At 40.1% G+C, this 21,663-nt stretch overlaps 1 protein-coding gene across 7 annotated transcripts in view; it reads left to right on the forward strand.

Moving 5' to 3' along the window:
• Epb41l2 (erythrocyte membrane protein band 4.1 like 2) overlaps positions 1-21,663 on the forward strand; it is a 158,467-nt gene that overhangs the window by 12,120 nt on the left and 124,684 nt on the right. Inside the window, exon 1 of one of the 7 annotated variants that reach the window (XM_035440324.1) lies at positions 5,201-5,390. The exons of the other annotated variants lie outside the window; for them this stretch is intronic. The gene's annotated coding sequence lies outside the window, so the exon portion shown is untranslated. Of the gene's footprint in view, positions 1-5,200; positions 5,391-21,663 lie in introns of those variants that run through there. 7 annotated transcript variants of the gene reach the window in all.

A 21,663-nucleotide genomic window follows, 5' to 3' on the forward strand; every position in this document is an offset into this window, starting at 1 on the left:
GTATTGCCCAACCCCTAGGTTCCCTTCTTGTTTTAACATTAGTTTTATTTTCTGAGGAAGTAGAAATTAACCTACCTTCACTTGTCTGGATTTAGGGTTTGTGTTGATTTAAAATAAAATTCAGAGAATTATTGTGGTACATAGTGCAAATTTATTGCAGCCACAATAAAACTATTTTTTTCTATCCATTCGCTGACTTCAGTTATGTGTAAAAGCACATAGAAAAAGGTAAATGAGCCATGTTTAGAGTGAAGGATTGATGATTGAACAGAACAACACTTCCTTGGAAGAAGCCAGGAAACTCATTGTTTGCATTACACAGATACGTTTGTTTCCTGTGGTAGTTCAAGGGTTAGTTTGGTATTAAATATTATATATCTGAGGTAAATTTAGCAAAACAGGGGCAACAGATTTGGTAAATATGTACCTTTCAGAAATGAGAGTCTTATTTTAGAACAGTAAATTCTCCATTTGCCTGCCTTTAAATGGACACATAGTGCCATATATAAATCTGAATATTTTCTGGACATTAGAACAGGTGTACTGTAAAGTGAAAATCTTCATTGCTAGGTAAGGTGTAAGTAGGAGGAAGTTTTACAGTAATAGGAATGTGGATGTTGAGGATGTTTATGAATGGATTTTGGAGATATTGAGATGCAAAAGGGATTTTGAGTAAAGTTGTAGAGTAGGAGTGACTGCATGGCCCACGGTCTAGAAAGAGCTGATGGCTGTAAGTGTGTGGTTCGTATTAAGTTGCCCATTGGTTTTCAGAGGTTTATAAATTTAGAGCCTGTATTCTGTATGGGAGAAGATACTGTAGGGGCCTCCGTGAAGTGTACGGGCATGGTAAATGAGGTGTTACACAGAAGACTCTTTTTTAACCTTTGATTGTATATGCAGATGTGCACCAGAAAAATGTACAACTCTCTTGCAGCTCCTTTTTCATTACTATTACTTAAGCTTAATGAGGAAGTGGATGCACATTTTAAAGTGACTTAAAGACAAACATTAATTGTTAATACAGGATTTGGGAAAATTATGAAAAGTATACAAATTACTGAAGTTAGAAATATATTACAGGGCTGGTAATATAGCCCAGTGGTAGAGCACTTGCCTAGTGAAGCCCTTGGTTCTGTTGTGCAAAAGGAAAAAGTAAAAAAATAAAAAGACGGGTCATGGTGGTGCACACCTATAATTCCTCACTCAGGAATGAGAAGAAGGAGGTAGAGTTCTAGTTCAGCTTTTGCTTCTTAGTGTGTTCTAGGTTAGCTTTGGCTATTTGAGACCCTGCTTCAAGTAAAAACAGACCCCTTCAAAAAAGTCACACTGGGTAGGTTCCAAGAAAGATTTATTTGGTCAGGCTTCCATACAGTCCCTTTTTCTCTTGGTAGCAGTGTATAGTTACATGCTGACTGTGACAGACTTCTAAGTGTTTCCCTTTCCTCCTGCCCACAGGGTCTCCCTATGCAGCCCAAATCTCTGGCTTGGTCTTCTTAGTGCTGGATTGCTTCTCTTATTCTTTCATTTGGTGTCTATTAATTTTAAAGTTATTTTTCCAACAGAAGTCTTTAGAACATTTTGTCATTTCACTTTTAAGATTTTTTTTTTTTTAAAGTTTTGTTTAGTAGATCTGACAGGTGAGAAAAGCAAGCCAGGAAGAGGTTAAATGGAAGTCACTCAGCAGTTCAGAAATGGACTGGCAGGCATGGCCAGTCTTCCTGTGTTTAGAGTTGTCCCTTCTTCATTGTACTCTTGCTGCTCATAAAGTAGCTAATTGGAATTTTCTTGGAGACCCAGGAAGCCTGCCAAGTCTTGTAGCTAAAGGGATGTCCTGTAGCTTTTATATATTTGCATCATGAGCCCTGAAGGTAGACAGTCCGAGGTCTTCCAAAAATAGCTCAATAAATGTGTCAGGGTTTTGAAATACTACTGAAAAAACAAGGAAGTCTAGTGCTCTGGGGTTATTGGAAAATGATGCCCAATGCTTTCAGAAGTGTTTGAAAAGCAAACGTTGCCCTGGATGTATCTAGACAGTGTCCTTTGTCAGCTGAGGCTTTGGGAACCTGCATTTATCCTGATACTCCGAGCTTCTTCCTGGTCCTCTCTGCTTAATCACTTCCTCAGTAGAAAGAAAAGCCGCTTAGTGACCGTCTTCCTGGGAAAGTCTCCTTTAATTCACTTCCCTTAATGAAGAAAAGGAAAAATTTGCTCCCCTCCATAAAGTGGATGCAAATTATGTGAAAAGTTAAGAGTGTCAAGTAATGACTTGAGCCTTATGTCTAAAGAAGAAATCAAGGTTTCCCTATGCACTGTTTTTGGATCATGGCCATTAAAATCAACCCCAGTCAAGCTCATGTCTTTATTTTCCTAATGCCAAGCATGTCTGTTTTAAATTAGGCACACACGGGAATGTGAAAACACTGGCTTCTCCCTAAGTGCCCCCACCTTGAAACAGGAAGCAAAATGAGGTCTATGGAGGGCATCTGTAACTACTGCAGCCCTGAAAAGAGACGTTGATCTGGTGCATGTGCAGTGCAGATGTGGCTTCTGCCTGCATGATGCCAGGTCACTTTCATTCCTGGCGCTGTGGGCTTGAGTTAATTCTAGGCCATTCCATGCATCTGTGACCTGTGTGTTACTTGCTCTGTGCAGCACGCAGGACAGCAGTGGAAGATGGATCTTTTAAAGGATCCATCCATCTTTTTCTTTGTGTGTGTAATGTAATTTTTGAAGCCTTTGTGTGTGTGTGTGTGTGTGTGTGTCTGTCTGTCTGTCTGTCTGTCTGTCTGTCTGTCGGACTTTATTTTGTAAGTAGTACTCGCCATAGAATTACCAGTTTTGGAAAAGTGAGGCTTTTTTTCTGAGACGTTCTCATGTTGGCTGATCTCTGGCTGAGGCTGGCTTTGATCCCTTGTTCTCCTGTATCCACTTCTCCAGTGCTGGGATTTTAGACATTGCTGACATGCCCTTCTCTGCTTCCTTTTTGCATTGTGTTTAAAAAGTTTACAGTATGTTCATGAGCAGAGAGAGCCCCTGTGCCCTCATGACTTTAGTTAGCAGTGCTAGCCTGGAAGTGTTTCATGTGTATTTCCTCTCTACTCCCTGACTCTTACCACTGCACACCCATAATATTTTGAGACAAATCCTAAACATATATAATTTCTTATGTAAATAATATAGGGGCCCTGTTAGTACTACATGGTGTATAAGGCTTGTGTTCATAACTGATTCTTTTTTGAGTATCTAAGTAGTTCATTTATAACATATTTAGTAGTCACTGTGTTTGAAATACCTTAGTATTGTCCTTGTCACTGAAAGCAGATTTGTCTGACTATAGCATTGTGTATGCTTTAGCCAGTACTGGCAATGGAACAGACTACAGTATATAAGTAAACTGTGACAGAGAAATTCTGAATGATCTCAAAGACAGAACAGAAGAGATCTAATTGTAATGTATTTTTATCTTTGAGACAGGGTCTTGATGTAACTCTGACTGCCCTGAAACAGTAGACCAGGCTAGCCTCAAGCTCACAGATCCTCTTGTTTCTGTCTCTCAAGCGCTGGGATCAAAAGTGTATACCACCATACCTGTATTCTTTATTTTGTTTTAATTATTCGCACATGTATTGCATCCTGACCAAAAGGGCCCCTTCCGAGATAGTGCATTCTTAAGGTTATGTTTATGTATATACATACTCTCCTTGGCTCCAACTTGTGTTTATTTTAGAGTTTTCCTCCTTTTTCTTCCTTTCTTCCCTTCTAATTTGATGTTCTGTGGTTTGGGTGAGAACTAAAAGAGGTAAAATACTTTTCTTTCTGTTGGCAGAGTTGTTATGCTTGTTTGACTAGCCCTTTGGGGAGCAGTACACAAATGAAAACACTGGCCATGTTCTGGGCTTAGAGAACAGGCAGTCATTGGCGGCGTAGCTACAGCTGATAGCCTTTGACACTGCATTGCTTTCCTTACCTAGTAAGTGGGCTTTTCATGTTGGAAGCCCCTTACTTTATATTAGCGTGCACTTTAAGTTACACGTAATCTCAGTCTTTTAGTAAAGGCATTGGATCACAAGCACTGATAACAGATGGCCTTCCTTGATCCTTTCTGTGTGCCTGGCATGGTGCTTTGATTTGTGTTTGCTATTGAGTACTATAGTAGCACAGTTGGATAGAAATTGATTATTGTTGGAGGAATCCTGTGAGAAAACTGAGGCCCTCCAAATCTCAGGAACTTAACAGAATTAAGAATGTTTGGGGTCGTTCTGTTAACTAAAGACAGAGCAGGCCTTTGAACCTAGGCTGTTTAGTTTGAGAGCCTCTGTTCTACGTACTGTCCTGTATTTTCCTGAAGACTATGTAAGTTCCTTCAGACTGTTTGTATGTGTACCCGCCCACCCTCAGCCAGTCCTGCTCTGTTGCAGTAGGGAATCATTTGATCCCTGGAGGAGAGTTTCATTCAGCAGCTTGAGAACAGTCGATGAGATCCCCCCTCATAGTAGGTGACTGGTTTGAATTATGCCTGGGAACGGGAACTACGGAAGCATGGGGAGAGCTGTTGGAGACCAGTAGTGTCTACTGTTGCTTCTATCCTTCTGAGACAGGTCTCAGTGTGTAGTTTATGCTGGTCTTGCACTCATAATTCTCCTGCCTCAGCCTCATGAATGCTGCGATTACATGCACCCAACTTCTACCTTTAAAATAGAATTTTTTTTTTTAGTTTACATACAAGGTAATAGATTTCATTGTGACCTTTCATACGAGTGTATTATCCTACTTTGTTCTTTGTCCCACTCCCCTTCATCTTCACCATAGAAAATAATTTCTGTATTCATTGTACAGTGTCTTGGGTTTTGTAGACATTTTTTATTCAAGCACCTTGACCATATATGGTCTTCATTCAATAATATATCATGTACTTGGACTTCCCACTACCTTCTGTGTCCCTTCCTCACTCCAACCTGGACCATTCTCTTTCTCAGATATTCTCTTTCTACCTTTATGGTGTGTGTGTGTGTGTGTGTGTGTGTGTGTGTGTGTGTGTGTGTGTGTGTGTGTAATCATAACTGTTTACATATAGTTTCAAATACTTTTCAAATGAAAATTCTGATTCCAAGAGAAAAAATGTTATACTTCTTTGTCCCTCCCCCCCCCCCCTTTGCTCTCTCTGGTCCCCAGCCCTGCCTCCAAAATGGAATGTGGAGTCCACCTGGAATGTTGACAAGTCACAAAGATCCTAAAGGCAGTAGTCCAACGTACCAGAAGATGGTGAGATTTTGTCTCCAGTTGAGCACCTTGGAGCCGCCAAGTGTGTTATGGGAACATTGGCTATGGTTGGCCAGTGCTGCACACTCGGGCAGGAGTTTGTCCTGAGTCTTAGAATTTTCACAGAGCAGGTAATTGGACAATGTCTCCTATGAAAGTAGAAGTGACTGCAGCCCCACGTTCCTGTCTCAGTGTATGATTACTGAGGACAGTGCTGGGTTAGGGCATTGCTTCTAGTGTCTGGTTGGTCATCAGTGGCTCAGATGAGGTGAGAATAGCCCTAATTCATGACCTTCCTTATAAAAACAGGTGAAAGATTTTGGTAAAAATACTTGATAAAGTTTTCATGGTATCATTCTAGCAACTTTGGAAAAATAGTTTAGCAGAAAGCAATTTGGTGGTATTAACTGGAATCTTAACATTGACTATCTCTTTTTCACTACAAAGGTTTTTCTTCTTTTGGTTTTTCCGGATAGGGTTTCGCCGGTGAGCCCTGGCTACATAGGAACTCACTCTGTAGACCAGGCAGGCCTCAAACTCAGAGACATTTGTCTTCCTCTGTTTCCCTAGTACTGGGATTAAAGGTGTGCACCCCCCAACTCCTACTGAAGTTTCTATTTTAAAATTTATTATTATAATCACTTTTGAAATTAAACTCTCACCATGTACAATGAAACTTGCCATGTAGACCATGCTGGGCTTGAACTGACAGATCCTCTTGTGTCTTCTTCCCTCAGTGCTGAGATTAAAAGTATGTACCACCATGCCTAGCATTAAAGTTTATTAATTTTTAAGATTTATTTTATGTATATGAGGGCTCTGTGTGCATGTGCATGCCTTTATGCAAGGAAGAGGGCTTCCCACTGTGGATGGTTGTGAGCCACCATATGGGTGCTGGGAATTGAACTTAGGACCTCTGGAAGAGCAGCCAATGCTCTTTAACTGCTGAGCCATCTTTCCAACCCTAAAGTTTATTTCTAAATGGACACATAAAAACAAAAACTGGTCTGTGTATGTAGCTCTGTTGATGGTGTTTGCCTAGTGTGTATGTTCTGGGGTCAGTCCTCAGCTATGCATAAAACAAGTGTGCTGTACATCTGCCATCCCACTACTCAGGTGGAGGCAGGAGGATCATGAATTCTAGGCATGAGATTCTGTCTCAAAACAAAGCCAATCTCAGAAAGCTCTATAACAACTGTACATGTTTGTGAGTTTCATGTGCTATTTTGATACATGTGTACATTGTAGTAATATTTGAGTTGTGTTCACTATGTCTGTCTCAGACAATTTATTTTGAAACATTTAAATTCTATTCTTTAAGCTTTTGAAAACAATACAACATATTATCATTACCTTAGTGTTTCTTGGTTGCCGTGAATAGTGATTTTGTTTTCTGTATGTGTGTGTGCGCTACAGCATGCATGTGAAGGTCAGTTTCCCCCTTTTACCACTGGCGTTACAGGGATTGAATTCAGTTTGTTAGGCTTGGCAGCAGGTGCCTTTGCCTGCTGAGCCATCTTCCTACTGGTCCACCGATGTCAACTTGAAATACTGATTTAATCTCCTTTGGGTATGTAGATTTTGTACAAGTCTATAGGTAAACCTCATAAATTGTGTACATTGCCATGCTTCAAAGTAGATGAACAAGACAAATGGTTAGAAATGAGTTGTTGAATTTCTCCAATTATAAATTCCTTGAAAACACTAGTATAAAGTGTACACTAGCCTGGAAAGACTTCCACAGAAGTTTGTAAGTCTGTACCTTATTTCCCCCCTCCCCATTTCTCTTCTGGTTTAAAAATTATTATTGCCATTGTTATTATTGTGTGTGTGTGTGTGAGAGAGAGAGAGAGAGAGAGAGAGAGAGAGAGAGAGAGAGAGAGAGAGAGAGAGAGAAAGACTCTCATGTGTCACAACATGCATTTGAAGAAGATCTGAGGACAACTTTCAGGAGTCCTCTCCTTCCACCCTTGGGTTCTGAGGCTTGAGTGAGGATTGTCAGGGTTATATGGAAAGGGCTTTTACCCGGGTCCCCTCCCCCTCCCCTCCCCTCCCCTCCCCTCCCCTCTCCCCTCCTCTCCCCTCCCCTCCCTGTAACACATCCATGGTTGGTGCCTGTGGGGGCCAGCAGAGCGTGTCAGGTGCTGTGGACTGTAGTCACAGCAGGCTGTGAGCTGCCATGCTCGCGCCGGGGCTGGGACCCAGGTCCTCCGGAAGAGCAGTCTCTTACCTGTTGAGCTCTCTCTCCAGCCCCAGTTTTTTCTTCTCTTGTTTTTTTAACCCTCATTTTTTTATTTTATGCGTATGGGTTTTTTGGCTGCATGTATGTCTGTAATGTCTGTGGGAGCAAAAAGATGGCGTAGAAACCCCCAGGACTGAAGCTAAAGACAGTTGTGAGCTGCTTTGTGGGTGTGGTGACTCCAATCTCGGTCCTCTGGAAGAGCAGCCAGCCCTCTAAATTGTGAGCCTTCTCTCCAGCCCTCTGTTTATGTTATTTCTTAATATCACTTGGAGTTTACTACAATCAATTGTAAGGATGCTGAGATTTTCTGAAGTCAGCCTAACTGAAACTTCCCTTAACGACAGATGGAACCACTTACAGATTTGAGAAGGTAATCTCCTGAAAGACCACATCCAAACACAAATTACATAAGAGTTTCTAGCTTCGATTTCAGGAAACAAAGGGAGAAAACACAGCTGTCTTAATAGTCCTGTGGACCACATGCCTGGCTTGCAGTTGCTCTGAGATGCTTTACAGTCACAGCAGTCAGTGACAGAAGCAGTTCAGTTTGGTTGCCTAAATTTCCCATCCACTAAGGAGGTATCCTTAATTACTTTTTCCCTCTTTTCTTGGCAGTTGGAAGTAAAAGGATTAAAGTGGGAAGATGACAAGTTAGAGAGCAACCATGATGTGTTAGGAAATCAAAGAAATGTCCTTGGCAGTGAGCCTCTGAAGGGCAGTGTAAGCTCCCTCTTTCCCTCCTCTTTCTTTTATCAATGCTGATATTGCTGGTATTTTTTGCTACTTCTGTTATGTATTTTGGTTGTCTCATTTTAGGTAGCAGGTGAAGGGAATTATATGATAGCTGAAGATTATGTAATTATGCTTTCTTTCTGTGTGCCTTTTTTATATATAATTTATTTAAATTGATTATTTATTGTGTATTGATGTGAAGGTGTCAGGTCCCCTGGAGCTGGAGTTATACATAGCTGTGAGCTGCCATGTGGGTGCTGGGAATTGAACCCTGGTCCTCCGGAAGAGCAGCCAGTGCTCTTAACTGCTAAGCCATCTCTCTAGCCCCTGCATTTCTTTTTAAAACAAGTACTTTTTCTTTTTTATAATGGAAGCATATACAAGCATAGAAGAATGAATCTCACATACCATTTTCCATCTGATTATCAACATACAACTAATCTAGTTTCTTTTGTGTAGCATCTAAACCATGTGTCTTCCCCTAATTCTGTACCAGATTATTTTAAGCAGGCGCGCGCGCGCACGCACGCACGCACGCACGCACGCACGCACGCACGCACGCACGCACCAAAACAAAAAATGAAAAAATCCAATATTTTCATTTACTTATGTGTTTATGCTATATGTGTATGGATATTTTCAGATAGTAGGAGGTGTCTTCTGGAGTTAGAGGCAATTATGAGCTACCTGATGTGGGTGCTGGGAATCAAACTCTAATCCTCTGAAGGAGCAGCAAGGGGTTTTAACTTTGGAGTCATTTCTGCAGCCTGTGCTGGATTACCTTAAAGCAAATACCAGACATGATTTTTTTTTTTTTCCTGTGATGGATAAGCACCTAAAGAATCAAAGCCACAATTCCTCAATTACATCTAAAAAGCTCAGCATTAATCCCAACACTTAGGGGGAGGGCAGAGGCAGGCCGATGTCTGTGGGTGTTAGGCAAGTGTGTTCCAATGTAGCAGAGCTACAAAGAGATGAGAGCCTGGCTCAGAAAGCAAAGCAAACCAAAACAGCAACAGCAACACAGAACCCCAGACCACTCAAACTCAAATAACAATAATCCCCCGATGCAAAGAGCTGCTTTTAATGTCATCAGATATTCAGGGTCCATATTTGTCCAGTTGTTTTCTTAAGTCTTCTTTGTTGCTAATCATATTGGTTTCTGAGTAATATTGATATTAACTTGATTGCTGTGGCCCTTTAATTTTTTCCCTTTGTGTTTTTGAGATAGGGTTTCTCTGTGTATTCCTGGCTGTCCTGGAACTCACTATGTAGACTAGGCTGGCCTCAAACCCAGAGTTCCACCTGCTTTTGTTTCCCAAGTGCTTGATTTAAAGGCATAAGTCACCACTGCCTGGCTAGCTCTTGAATATTTTAATACGTAGTTTATTTCTTTTTTCTTTAGTTTGTTAGTTAGAACTTCTTTGTTCTATGGGAATTTCTGTGTCTTCTATTTTCTTGATTGCATCAGTGTTTGTGGTAATGTTAAATATGTTTGTGTCTTTTGCTTTCCTGTAAGAGACTTAGTAAGATTCAAGGTTAGTTTGTGGGGAGAGGTATGTGTGTGTGTGTGTGTGTGTGTGTATGTATATATGTATGTATGTATGTATGTATGTATGTATGTATGTATGTATGTATGTTAAGAGGCTTTCTGTCTTGCATTTATTTTTATTGCATCTCATCAGGAGATACTGTAGTAGGGCTAGTGAAATGGTTTGTCCCCAAGGCTGATGACCTGGATTCAATCCCTGGAATCTATTTGGCAGGAGATAAGTGGCTCCTGAGTTGTCCTCTGACCCTCACACCTTCACTGTGGTATATATAGCCATAACTGCACACGTACTCAAAGCATTGTAAAAACAAAAGATATTCTTGTGACTGACTGTCTTTGGGATGAAGATGGATGGGGATTCAGCTGGTATATAAGGATTTCCACCAGGCTTTTACCTAATAGTTTTTAGCAGCCATTGATAGATAACTAATTGCCTGGCTACATTATGTGATTACATTACTTCCATATGTATTTTTCACTCACTCAAGTAATTTAAATTACGGAACTGAGAACCTTTCATGTCCACATCTTTATTATGTATTTGTGAAAAGGGCAATTTCACATTTCATCAGAGCACTGCTATTTTTATAACAGTTAATTGGCAGAAATTCTCTAATGTTACCAAATTTGTGGTATATTTAAATATCTCCAGTCAGTCCCAGTGATATCTTTTGTGGTGTTCTTATTAAACCAGGATTTTGCAAAGGAGCACTTGTCTCATTTAGTCATGCCTTTGCTGTTTAGTATCTTTTAGTTTGAAATAGTTCTGAATATCTTCTGATTTCATTACCTTCTCATGATGGGAGCTTATTAGAAAGTTGTGATGTCATCCAATCTCTCCTAAAACTTTCTTTTTCTGAATTGGTTTTATTGTTTCTATGTTGTATTTAGCTGCTGCTGCTGCTTCTTCTTCTTCTTCTTCTTCTTCTTCTTCTTCTTCTTCTTCTTCTTCTTCTTCTTCTTCTTCTTTTTTTTTTTGGTTTTTCGAGACAGGGTTTCTCTGTGGCTTTGGAGGCTGTCCTGGAACTAGCTCTTGTAGACCAGGCCGGTCTTGAACTCACAGAGATCCACCTACCTCTGCCTTCCGAGTGCTGGGATTAAAGGCGTGCGCCACCAACACCCGGCTGGTCATTCTTCTATATCCTATATTTTTGTCAAGTCTATCTGAAGAATTGATTGAATTCAGAATAAACATTTTAGTAGAGTGTTTAACAACCAGACACAATGCATCATATCAGGAGCCTGCGAATCTTTATTAATACAGCTAAGATTGATTAAGGTGATGATAGATTCTTCCATTGTGAAATCGTGTTTTTCCCTGTGATATCAGTGTGCCATCTGGGAAGAGTGAAATTTGGGCAATACATACGGGTCTAGTTCTTTATCCAACTTCTAACTAATATAGTATCCGTTGGTAGTTTTATTTTTCCAGAATCATTCATCTTACTTATTTTACTAGAATTAGCAAAAGGTTATAAAACAGAATTTTTTAAGGAATCTAAGTCAAAATACACAAGCTTACTAGTTTGATCATTTTTAAGTATATAGTTCAGTAGTAAATTTTTTGTGATCTTCACAGCACTGAAACTGTGTATCCTGAAATGGTATTTAAGTGCTTTTAAACAAAGATTTATGTGTGAGTATTTTGCCTGTATGTATGTATGTGCACTCACCATGTATATGTAGTGAGTGGAGGTCAGAAGAAGGTGTCAGATCCCCTGGAACTTGAGTTACAGGTGGTTGTGAGCTGCTATTTTGGCACTGGGAACTGAACCTCAGTCCTGTGCAAGAGCCCCAAATGCTATTCAGCTGGGCCAACTCTAGAATTTTTAATTCATTTAATCTTATTTGCTTGCTCTTTGTAAGTAGCTTTCCTTTATCAATGTGGGTTCTTTGGTTATCATAAAATAGTTTTAAAATTTGAAATGCAGGGTAAATGTTTGCTTTACGATAGTTCAGAAGGAAACTTAATAGTTATGCCTTTTTCTTTCTTTTTCTCTTTTCCTTTGTTAACAGGAAAAAGCTTTGGTTCTTAAATGTTCCCAACTGCCCATGTATAAAGATTTGGTCTACAGCTCGTGGAATGTGGGGAGGAGAGTGAGTGGTCAGGATATGGGACCTGGGGGAAGTGAGTTAGGTCATGGGAGGGCTTGCACTTGTAGGTATTTTGGGAGGTAGCCGACTCTCTGCTTCCTGGCTGCCAGGAGGCCAGCAGCTCTGCTCTCCTTTGTTCTTCCTCCAGTGGTGTGTTATACTGCCATGGGCCTCAGAATGATGGAACCAACTCATGTGGACTGAAATTTTTGAGACGGTGAGCTGAAATAAACCTTTATAAGTAGATTTGCCTCAGGTTATTTGTCACAGTAGTGGAAGGCTAACAGAACCAGTTCGTTTGCCTTTTTAGTATCTTCATTGATTTAAGAATTTTTGTATTTTTGGTGGATTTCAAGCAGTTACACTCGGACTATATATTTATTTTAAACATGAACTAGGGGCTTGCTACTTGATGGATCATAGGTTGCACCGCCATGCTTGGCCAGTCATTCTTTGTGTTTGATGTTCTCATTTCTTCAGTCCTTTCAAACTGGCTCTGTCTTTTTGACTTAATCCTATCAAGTTTTGAAAACAAGGAATATATTAAGTTCTTTATTTTTTTGAGACTAGCATCAACTTCCCGTTAGCTATAACATGTACTGATCTATAATGTAAAGTGCTAGGAAGCAGAATGAGAGCTGAATACCATGGTACTCATTCATCAGCATCTAAGAACTAGAGTGACATAGATGTTGTCATAATTTGTTCACTGCCCTGTTAGCTTTCCCGGCCACAGATTCAGTTTGGAGACTCGAGAGTTGCAGCATACTCCAGAGTTAAAAACTCTGTCCTCAGAGGAAACGAGGAGAGTTTGCATGCTAACCTTTGCCTTCCATTTCATTTTAAAGCATAGCTAAGCATTCCGCCTGGCGCTAGCCTCGTCATGCTGGATTAATAGACTGCTAAGAGTTTCCTGTAGACAGCTGCTTCCTCCGATTTGAGTAAACAGGTCACATTAGGAGTTGAAATGTATAAGTGAGTTTGTGAAGGACTGATCAGTGATTGAATAAAGTCTTCATGAGTGCATCATGTTTCTAACCCTCTGGGAAAACAGGATCTGACATTTTAAAACACACGTTTGCTTGTAAATTTCCTTTTCTTTTCCTACAATAGAGTTTAATGCACATTGCATTCATTGTGTAAGCGATAGTTCTTTTTAGTTTTGTAAGCTTTCTTTTCCAGAGTAAATGTCATATAGTTTGTTCTTGTTCTCATCATAATTGCCATCATGGCTCTCTTATTAAGTAATAAATAGGAGCCTCCAGCTTCTAAATACTTTGAACACATACTGTATACTGGGCAGCAGTACAAATAATACAGCTGCATACCATACTAATACAAACCAAATGCTGTGTTTTGAAAAGCCATTTTTCTCCAAGAATAGAAAGTAGTATAGTGGAATCCTGTGTTTATTCTCCAGTGAGTTTAGTTTTAGTACAAATTAAAAATCCCATACTATATTCTAACTTTTAGTTAGAAATATTCCTCTTTATGCCTTTAAGTCATGGCAGCTTTGTAAAGTATAACATTAGTTTTGTAACTATAAGAAATTTGCTTTGTAAAGAGCCAGCACTTAAAAGGCAATCTAAATTTGCACAAACTGCAGAAACTGAATACTGTCATTTCTAGCAGATAAAGCTCTTCTATGACTATTCCAGATGTGACAGTAACCAGAATAATCTGAATACTTGGATATTTCTTTCACATTAATAATAATAATGAATTGTGAATAAGTGCAATTCAAATTTGTGCATGATTGCCTTTATAAGAATACTTTCTTACATGAAAATACAAGTGTTTGTAATTTGAATGGCAGTTATTTTGTATATTACCATACAGTTGATTTATGCCATCTTACAGGGAATATTTATGATAAAATTCTTTGGTAAAAAAAACCCAATTTCAGTCAGGTAAGTTAAGAGAAAGTATTGAAATGAAGATCTACATATAGCTATAAGATGACCCAAAATGTATCTACAAGATACATTTTGTAGATATTCTGCTTATATGTGTATTTATTTTGTTATTTTTACATAAAAATACTTTTTCAGAATATCTGACTATTCTTTTTTGGTTTTTCGAGACAGGCTTTCTCTGTGGCTTTGGAGGCTGTCCTGGAACTAGACCAGGCTGGTCTTGAACTCAGAGATCCACCTGCCTCTGCCTCCGGAGTGCTGGGATTAAAGGTGTGCACCACCACCACCCGGCTCTGATTGTTCTTGATGTAACCAATGTTCTTTGGAAATGTTTGGTAAAAGTTATTAAAGACATCTTTCCTCTTAAACCCTAGTTTTCTTATGTGTATAGGTGTGCATGTGTGTATACAGGTATGTGTACGTGCGTATGCATGTGTCTTTGGAGGCCTTGGGTGTTGTTTAAGTATTGTCTACTTTTTTATTTTTTTGAAATGAGACATGCTCTCTTACTGTCCTGGAAATTAGACTGGCTGACCAGCAAGTTTCAGAAATCAAGTGTTTTCACCTCCTCAGTGCTGAGAGTATAAGTGAACACTATAGCTGACCTTTTCCCTTTTAAGATGTAGGCTCTGGGGCTTGAACTCAGTTCATTCCTTATGCTTTCAGTGCAAGTATTTTGCTAATGAGCTTCCCAATCCTTTGAAGTTTTTTTTTTTTTTTTTTTGGTTTTTTTGGTTTTTTCAAGACAGGGTTTCTCTGTGTAGCTTTGGAGCCTATCCTGGCACTCACTCTGGAGACCAGGCTGGCCTCGAACTCACAGAGATCCACCTGCCTCTGCCTCCCAAGTGCTGGGATTAAAGGCGTGCACCACCAATGCCCATCAAGTTTTTTAAGTATAAGGACAATTAACATTTTGTAAAAAGGAAATTATTATTATTAAGGCTGAAGGCTCGTTAGTCTTGGCACTCAGGATACTAAGGCCTGAGGCTTGCTGCAAGTTTGAAGCCTGCCTGAACTATAGTGTGAGACCTGTATTAAAAAAAGATTAGTGGTTGAGACTCCTAAATTCTGTTTCTTTAATCATTGTATGCTTACAGCCAATTCTTTCCCAATTCGGTTCCAGTGAAATTAAATTCCAATTCCCACAAGTAGGTTTAATACTGCTGTCACTTTTATCACTCCTGGATTTTAACAGCATCTATCAGGCTTGATTTTAAAATGCCAAGTGTGTGCAGGTTTTCCCAGTTATTGGCTTTCCCAGAGCAGTAACTATACTTTGCATGTTTCCAGTGATTGGCATGTGTTGACGCACTCTCTAGGTCTTTATGGAAAGACTGAAAACTAGTAAACGAAACAAGTTTTAATGAAGTTCAGATTATGTTATGGCTCGAATGTAAAATTTCCCTACACATTTATGAGCTGAGTACTTGGCCTGCAGCTGGAGGTGCTGCTTTGAGAGGCCGTGGAAACTTAGGAGTGGGGCCTAGTTGGAGGAGTAGGTCACCGTGGCTATGCTTTTGAAGCCTATTCCCCAGTCCCATTCCTTCTCTGCTTCCTGGCTACCATGATGTGAGCTCCTTGCCGTGTGTGCTTTCCTGACCGTAGTGAGTCAGACTCTGAAGCTGAGATAGAGTATGTTTTGTTAGTATGTGGTGTTTTTTCACAATGATGGGAAGTCCAACCTGTACTGTTTATTTTGTTTCCTGGCTAGGAATAAGTGAACATATGAAGTTACTTGGATGCTCCATTTACCGTGTAGAAACTTGAATGCATGCTGGTGGCAGTGTGGATTGCCATGTCATTGACTGGGAGATAGGTTGGAGAGTGGGGAAGTGGAGCTGAGTAGGTACTTCTTGACTTAGCCATACCTACCTCTTTCCTGTCCCTCCCCATGAATTCTGTAGCTCATCTCAGTGGCACTCTGGAGTCCCAGCTTATCATTCTGGCCTAATCATTGCATTTATTTGGTGTTTCCTGTCTGCTTTGTGTAGGCAGTGGTCCTCAGTCCTGGCGATGTCAGATTCGCCTGGGGATTTTAAAGGGAAAAGGTATCAGAATCTAGAATTATAGGTTAGTAGAATGGCAAGAGAGGAAAGCTGTATGAAGAAAATGAGATCTGGAGGCTTTCCCAAGACAATGAATCTATTTCCTCTAAAAGCTTGGGGCAAGCACTTGGATAATTAGAAATCTTCTCCATTCGACTCTTCCCATTCCACATTCTGTACGATTGAGTCCCATGTCTTAGTCCTTTGTTAACCCCACTCCTTAATTTCCATTTTCTAGTTTATTCTGGCCTCTTTGATGTTCTCTTATAGTCTCATGTTTGTTGAGATGCTCTTCCTGTTTGATTATGTCACTTTCCTACTGCAGAGCTGTTCAGAGCTCCCTTTGAAATATGAGAGAATTCAAAGCAACACTTGTCCTCTCTCCTTACTCACTGGATGCCCTGCTCTAGCCATAGGACTTCCCGAGGCCTCTGGACAGCTATGTTTTTTAGTTTTGAACACATTCTACAAGCTGTATCTTTATTTTACTTTTGTTTTTGTTTTTGTTTTTTTTGAGACAGGGTTTCTCTTTGTAACCACCCTGGCTGTTCTGGAACTCTCTCTCTCTCTCTCTGTAGACCATGCTGGCCTCAAACTCTCAGAGATCCGCCTGCCTCTGCTCTAAAGTATTGGGATTAAAGGCGTGTGCTACAACCACCCAGATTTTTAATTTTATTTTTAAAGAGTTTTTTTTTTTAATTTTTAATTACTTGTACATGTGTGGGTGGTATGTTTTGTGTGGGTATGTGTTCTGTGTGGGTAGATGCATATACCTCAGAATCCAGATGAGGTTATTAGATCCCCTGGAGCTGGAGTTGCAGGTGACTGTGAGCTACCTGATTGGGAGCTGGGAATTAAACTTGGGTTCTCTGGAAGATCAGCAAATGCTCTTAGCTGCTGAGCTATTTGTCCAGCCTCATCTGTATTCTGTTTCTCAATTTCTCTCTCTTTTTTTTATAGTTCTCACACCAATTACAGAATTTTCGAGCTGTAGAAAATTATGGGAGCCTAGTTGAAGAGAGGGAGGATCGATAAAATGAGCAAAGGGGTCAAGACCGTGATGGGGAAACCCACAGAAACAGCTGACCTGAACTAGTGAGAGCTCAGTGACTCCAGACGGACAGCTGGGGAACCTACGTAGGATCCAACTAGGCCCCCTGAATGCAGGTGATGGTGGGAGTCTTGGGCAGTTTGTGGGGCAACTGACAGTGGGACCAGGAGCTATCTCTAATGAATGAACTGGCTTTTTGGAGCCTCTTTCCTATGGAGAGATGCATTGCTCAGCCTAGACACAGTGTGGGAGAGGGCCCTGGTTCTGCCTCAGTGTGGTGATGGGACAGAATTTGTGACTCCCCATGGGAGGCTTTGCCCTCTCTGAGGAGCAGATGGGAGGTGGGGGGGAGGGAGGGGGGAGATGGCGGGAGTGGGAAGAGGAGAGGGAGGGGGAATTGGAATTAGTATGTTAAAAAAAGCTTACTTTGTGGCTGATCACCTCATTGATCCCTCTAGCCACACTGTAGGGCACAGTTACCCCCATTTAGAAATAAGGAAACAAAGATATGAATGAAGGTCTATAGAGATAAAGTCTTAAAATAACCAGGTTTAGGTTTGAATGCAGATCTCCAGAGGCAGGTGCATTTAGCATTTATAACTGCTTACATGTTAGGTGTCTTGGCTTTTGATAACTGTACCCAGATTACTGATGTGTTTCTTTCAGTATCTTTCATTGAAGAGCTCAGTACATGTTTTCTTCCTTAATTGGAAGGATGTCTGACTTGATCACATTCTGAATGTCAAAAGCCTTGGTATAGTGTTGGAGGAAGCAGGGTGAAAGATGGAGTACTAGCCTAGGACCACATTAGATACGACATTGTTGGGTCCAGCTGATAAGTTTGAATGTACCTGAAGGGGGGGAGTGAAGATTGAGAAAAAGAGACACGAGACAAAAATTAGAGTCAGTAGGGCATTCAATGAATACTGTAGTAGGCAGACACCCCAAGTTTATTACTCAATGCCCTTATATACCCCAAGCAAAAGGGGAGGGCAAAAGACTACCATGATACAAAGAACAAACAAATGTGATTACTTTCCCAATAGCCAAAACATTTGGTCACCACGCCCTAAGTCAAACATCCTGTAATTTGGTCTTGAGGGTCAAGACATCCAGTAGCCACACCTTAGGCCAAATATCCTGTTGATTAACCTTGAGGAGCAAGAATAGGTTTGAACTCTGACCTCAAGTCAAAATGGAACAGAGCTAATAACAATGGGCCCCAACACTACGTCTAGGAGACATAACATTTCACTGCATGAGATGAGCAGCAAGGTTCTTGTTCTTGAAACAAGTTAGAGTTACCTGGAGAGTTTGTGCTAGCATTCTAGATGCACATTGCCATGTCTGACGTTGTTCATTGTTGCATATGATGTTGCCTTAGTTAAGTGGTGCTACACTAATGAGTAGCTTCCATGGAAGGAAGGATGCTTTCTTCAGACAGGGTCTTCATCTTGTCTCCGAGACTGAGGGGCTTCCGACTTGAAGCAGTGCTTAAGCGGGCAGGTGCCTTCTGCAGACAGTGTGTGTGTGTTGTAGACATGCAGTTAGGTGTGAAGATTCTTTTGCCTCTTTTGCTTGTTGGAAGGTGAAACTGAAGCCCTTAATCTGTTTAAGCATATTGTTTTTCTGATTTTTTTTCTTTTAAGGATTTGTGTTTAGTATTCTTTGTTCTGAAATAACTCATAGAATATTGTCCAGTCTAAGCCTTTAATGATTAGAAGTATGAGAATGCACCTAGTAGATTCAAGAGCACACTTGGAGGGTGGACTTTGAAGTATAGTTTTCAAGATATTTGAGTAGCCATTTTGAAATAAATGCTGCGTATAGCTTAAGAGTGAGGGTAAATGATATGTTCCGGCTAAATGAAGTATATGGAGAACAGAGACTTGGGTTATTCTTGCCTTTTACTTCATCGTTAACTAGTTGATGGCTTTGGAAAAATGAGGTGAACTCTCTTTATTCTCAACTTTTAATGAGTTGTATTTTGTTATTCTTGCTTACCTTCCAGTGTGGTTACTGGTATTTGATACCACAGTCACAATTCATTTGTGATGGAAACAAAACTATTTCCTGCTGTTGGGAAGACAGGTCTCTATTTTGTAAAGGTATACCATGCATTGTTCCTGGAAGTTTATTAGGGGTTTCTCCCCCAACCCCCACAGGGTTTCTCTGTAGCTGTTCTTGATTGTACTGGAACTTGCTCTTTTGACCAGGCTGGCCTTGGACTCACCGAGATCCACCTGCCTCTGCCTCCTGAGTGCTGGGATTAAAGGCGTGTGTCACCACCAGGCGTGTTAAAACATTAAGGAATGCTTTAAACATATTAACACTTTCTTTGCTGTCTTCAGAAAGACAGCTGTTGGTTTTAGACCTTAAATTATATTATCTTTATTTTGATAAAATATATGAAAGATACATTAAAACTAAATAAAAATATACATAGGATTTCCCATTTTGACTGAGCACGGTATAATTCCAGCTCTGAAGAGGATGAAGTATGAGGAGGACTGCAAATTGAGGTCAGCTTGGGGTATATGGCCAGCCTGGATTACTTAGTGAGATTCTGCCATAAAACACAGTGTGTTACCATTTTAACCGTTATTCACTCATATTAAATATGTTACCAGTGTTGTGCAGCTGTACCACTATTTCCAGAACTTAAAAAAATTATTTTTTCTGGTTATGTGTTTCTCTGTGTGTATTTGCATGTGTGTATCCATGGATTTATGTGGATGCATATAAGAGTGTGCATGTGTGTATGGAGGCCAGAGGTCATTCATTAGTCAGGTGACCTCTTTTATCCATGCTTCTTAGTTTTTGAAGTAGGGTCTCTCACTGAATCTGAAATGAACTGATTGGCTAGAGTGGCTTAGGCAGCATATTCCAGAGATTCTGTCATCTCCTTCCCTAGCTCTAGACTATAGTTCTTTTACATGGGTCCTGGGAATAGAGCTCATGTCTTTGTGTTTCTAACGTGAGCACTTTACCAACTGAGGCATCTCCCTGCATTCTCAATATAGACTCTCAATATATAACCAGTAGATAGCCATTCCTTCTGACTTACTCTCCATTAGTCCTGAGTAATCTTACTTTCCTTTGCACCTATGAATTTGCCTCTTCTCCATATGTCATACAGGTAGAATTATATGCTTGTTCTTCATCTGACTAACTGAACTTAACCAATGATTGTTTTCCAGGTTCATCTGCATTGAAGCATGTGTCCGAATTTCCTCCTTATTTGAGACAAAATATTTTGTTGTATTAATTTCATTGTATTTTGTTTACCCATGCACCTGTTGGGCATTGTATTGTGTCTGTGCTTCTTGTATTGTGGATAATGCTGGGTGAAGGGTGAAAGTAGGTGAACAAGTTTTACAGTCTTTGTTTTTAGCCTTGGGCAGAAGCTAGAAGTGTAATTGCTGATTCACAATAACTCTTAGGTTTGTGAGGAACCACTAGACTACAGACCATACCACATTATACTGTGTTTCTATGTACATTTTACCAGGAATCCATTTCTTTGACATCAGTGTCTACACTTGTTTTATTCACCACGCACGCCTCAAGTAATAGTCATCCTATTGGGTAGGAAGTAGTATCTTAACTGCGGCTTTGACTTACATTTCCCTAATAATTTGATGATGTTGACCAGCTTTAAAATTTTTTTTAGATTTATTATTTTATGTGTATAAGTGTTTTGTCTGCATGCATGTGTATGTACCACGTTTATGCCTGGTACCTGCAAAGATCAGGAGTGAGGGTCCCCTGGAACGGTCTGTGAACCACTGTGTAGGTGCTGGAAATGGAACTCGGAACTCAGGTTCTCTGCAGGCATGACAATTACCCTTAACCACCGAGCCACCTCTCCACATGTCAACTTTTCTTTTGAGACAGGGTCTTACTGTGTAGTTCTGGCTCACCTTGATCACTTAAATAGATTCTATTATTGTTTAAAAAGAATCATTGTATATTTTCTCATTCTTACCTCTTCTTTTCTACTCATTATCCAAATGAACATTTAGGGACTTAAGGATGCTAGCTTGCTTGCTTCCTTTTTTTTTTTTTTTTTTTTTTTGCAAAGAGTTCCGCCATTATGCCTTTTTGAAGGGTACCTACTGCAGTTTCTTTTTATCCATTCATTTTTTGTAGTACTGAGGGTTGAATGTAGGGCCTTGTACAGGGTAGGTAAGTGTTTTCAGTACTGAACTACATGTCCAGCCCTGTTTTTCTTTTTCATTTTGAAACTGTCATCTCAGTAATTGTCTAAGCTGGCCTTGAACTCACTCTGTAGCTCAGGCTGGTCTTGAACTTGAAACCTTTATGCCTCAATTGTCAAAAGAGTATTTGGAGTATAGGCTTCTGCCTCTGGTGCCAACCTGAACTGTATTTTAATATTCTTTACTATGTTCTATAAATTTTATTTTTAATTTATTTTTTGAGACAGGCCTCCTGCTTCAGCTTTGTATGTGCCTGGAAATTTTTTGTATGCGTTTATAAGTTAGAGCCTTTCGAATCCCTGGGCAGAGAATCTCAGTTTATTGATAATTAGAATACTGTGCAGTTTTGTTTGAGTACAAGTAGATTTTTTTATATAGTGACATTGGTGGGGTTGTTAAATGATTGAGTTAAGTGCTGGAGAAATTGCCTATTTAGAAATGGAATGTGTGAACCCGGCGTTGGTGGCACACACCTTTAACCCCAGCACTCAGGAAGCAGAGACAGGTGGATCTCTGTGAGTTCGAGGCCAGCCTGGTCTCCAGAGCGAGTGC

Source organism: Cricetulus griseus, chromosome 2 (genome assembly GCF_003668045.3).
Source record: "Cricetulus griseus strain 17A/GY chromosome 2, alternate assembly CriGri-PICRH-1.0, whole genome shotgun sequence".
NCBI lineage: Eukaryota > Metazoa > Chordata > Mammalia > Rodentia > Cricetidae > Cricetulus > Cricetulus griseus.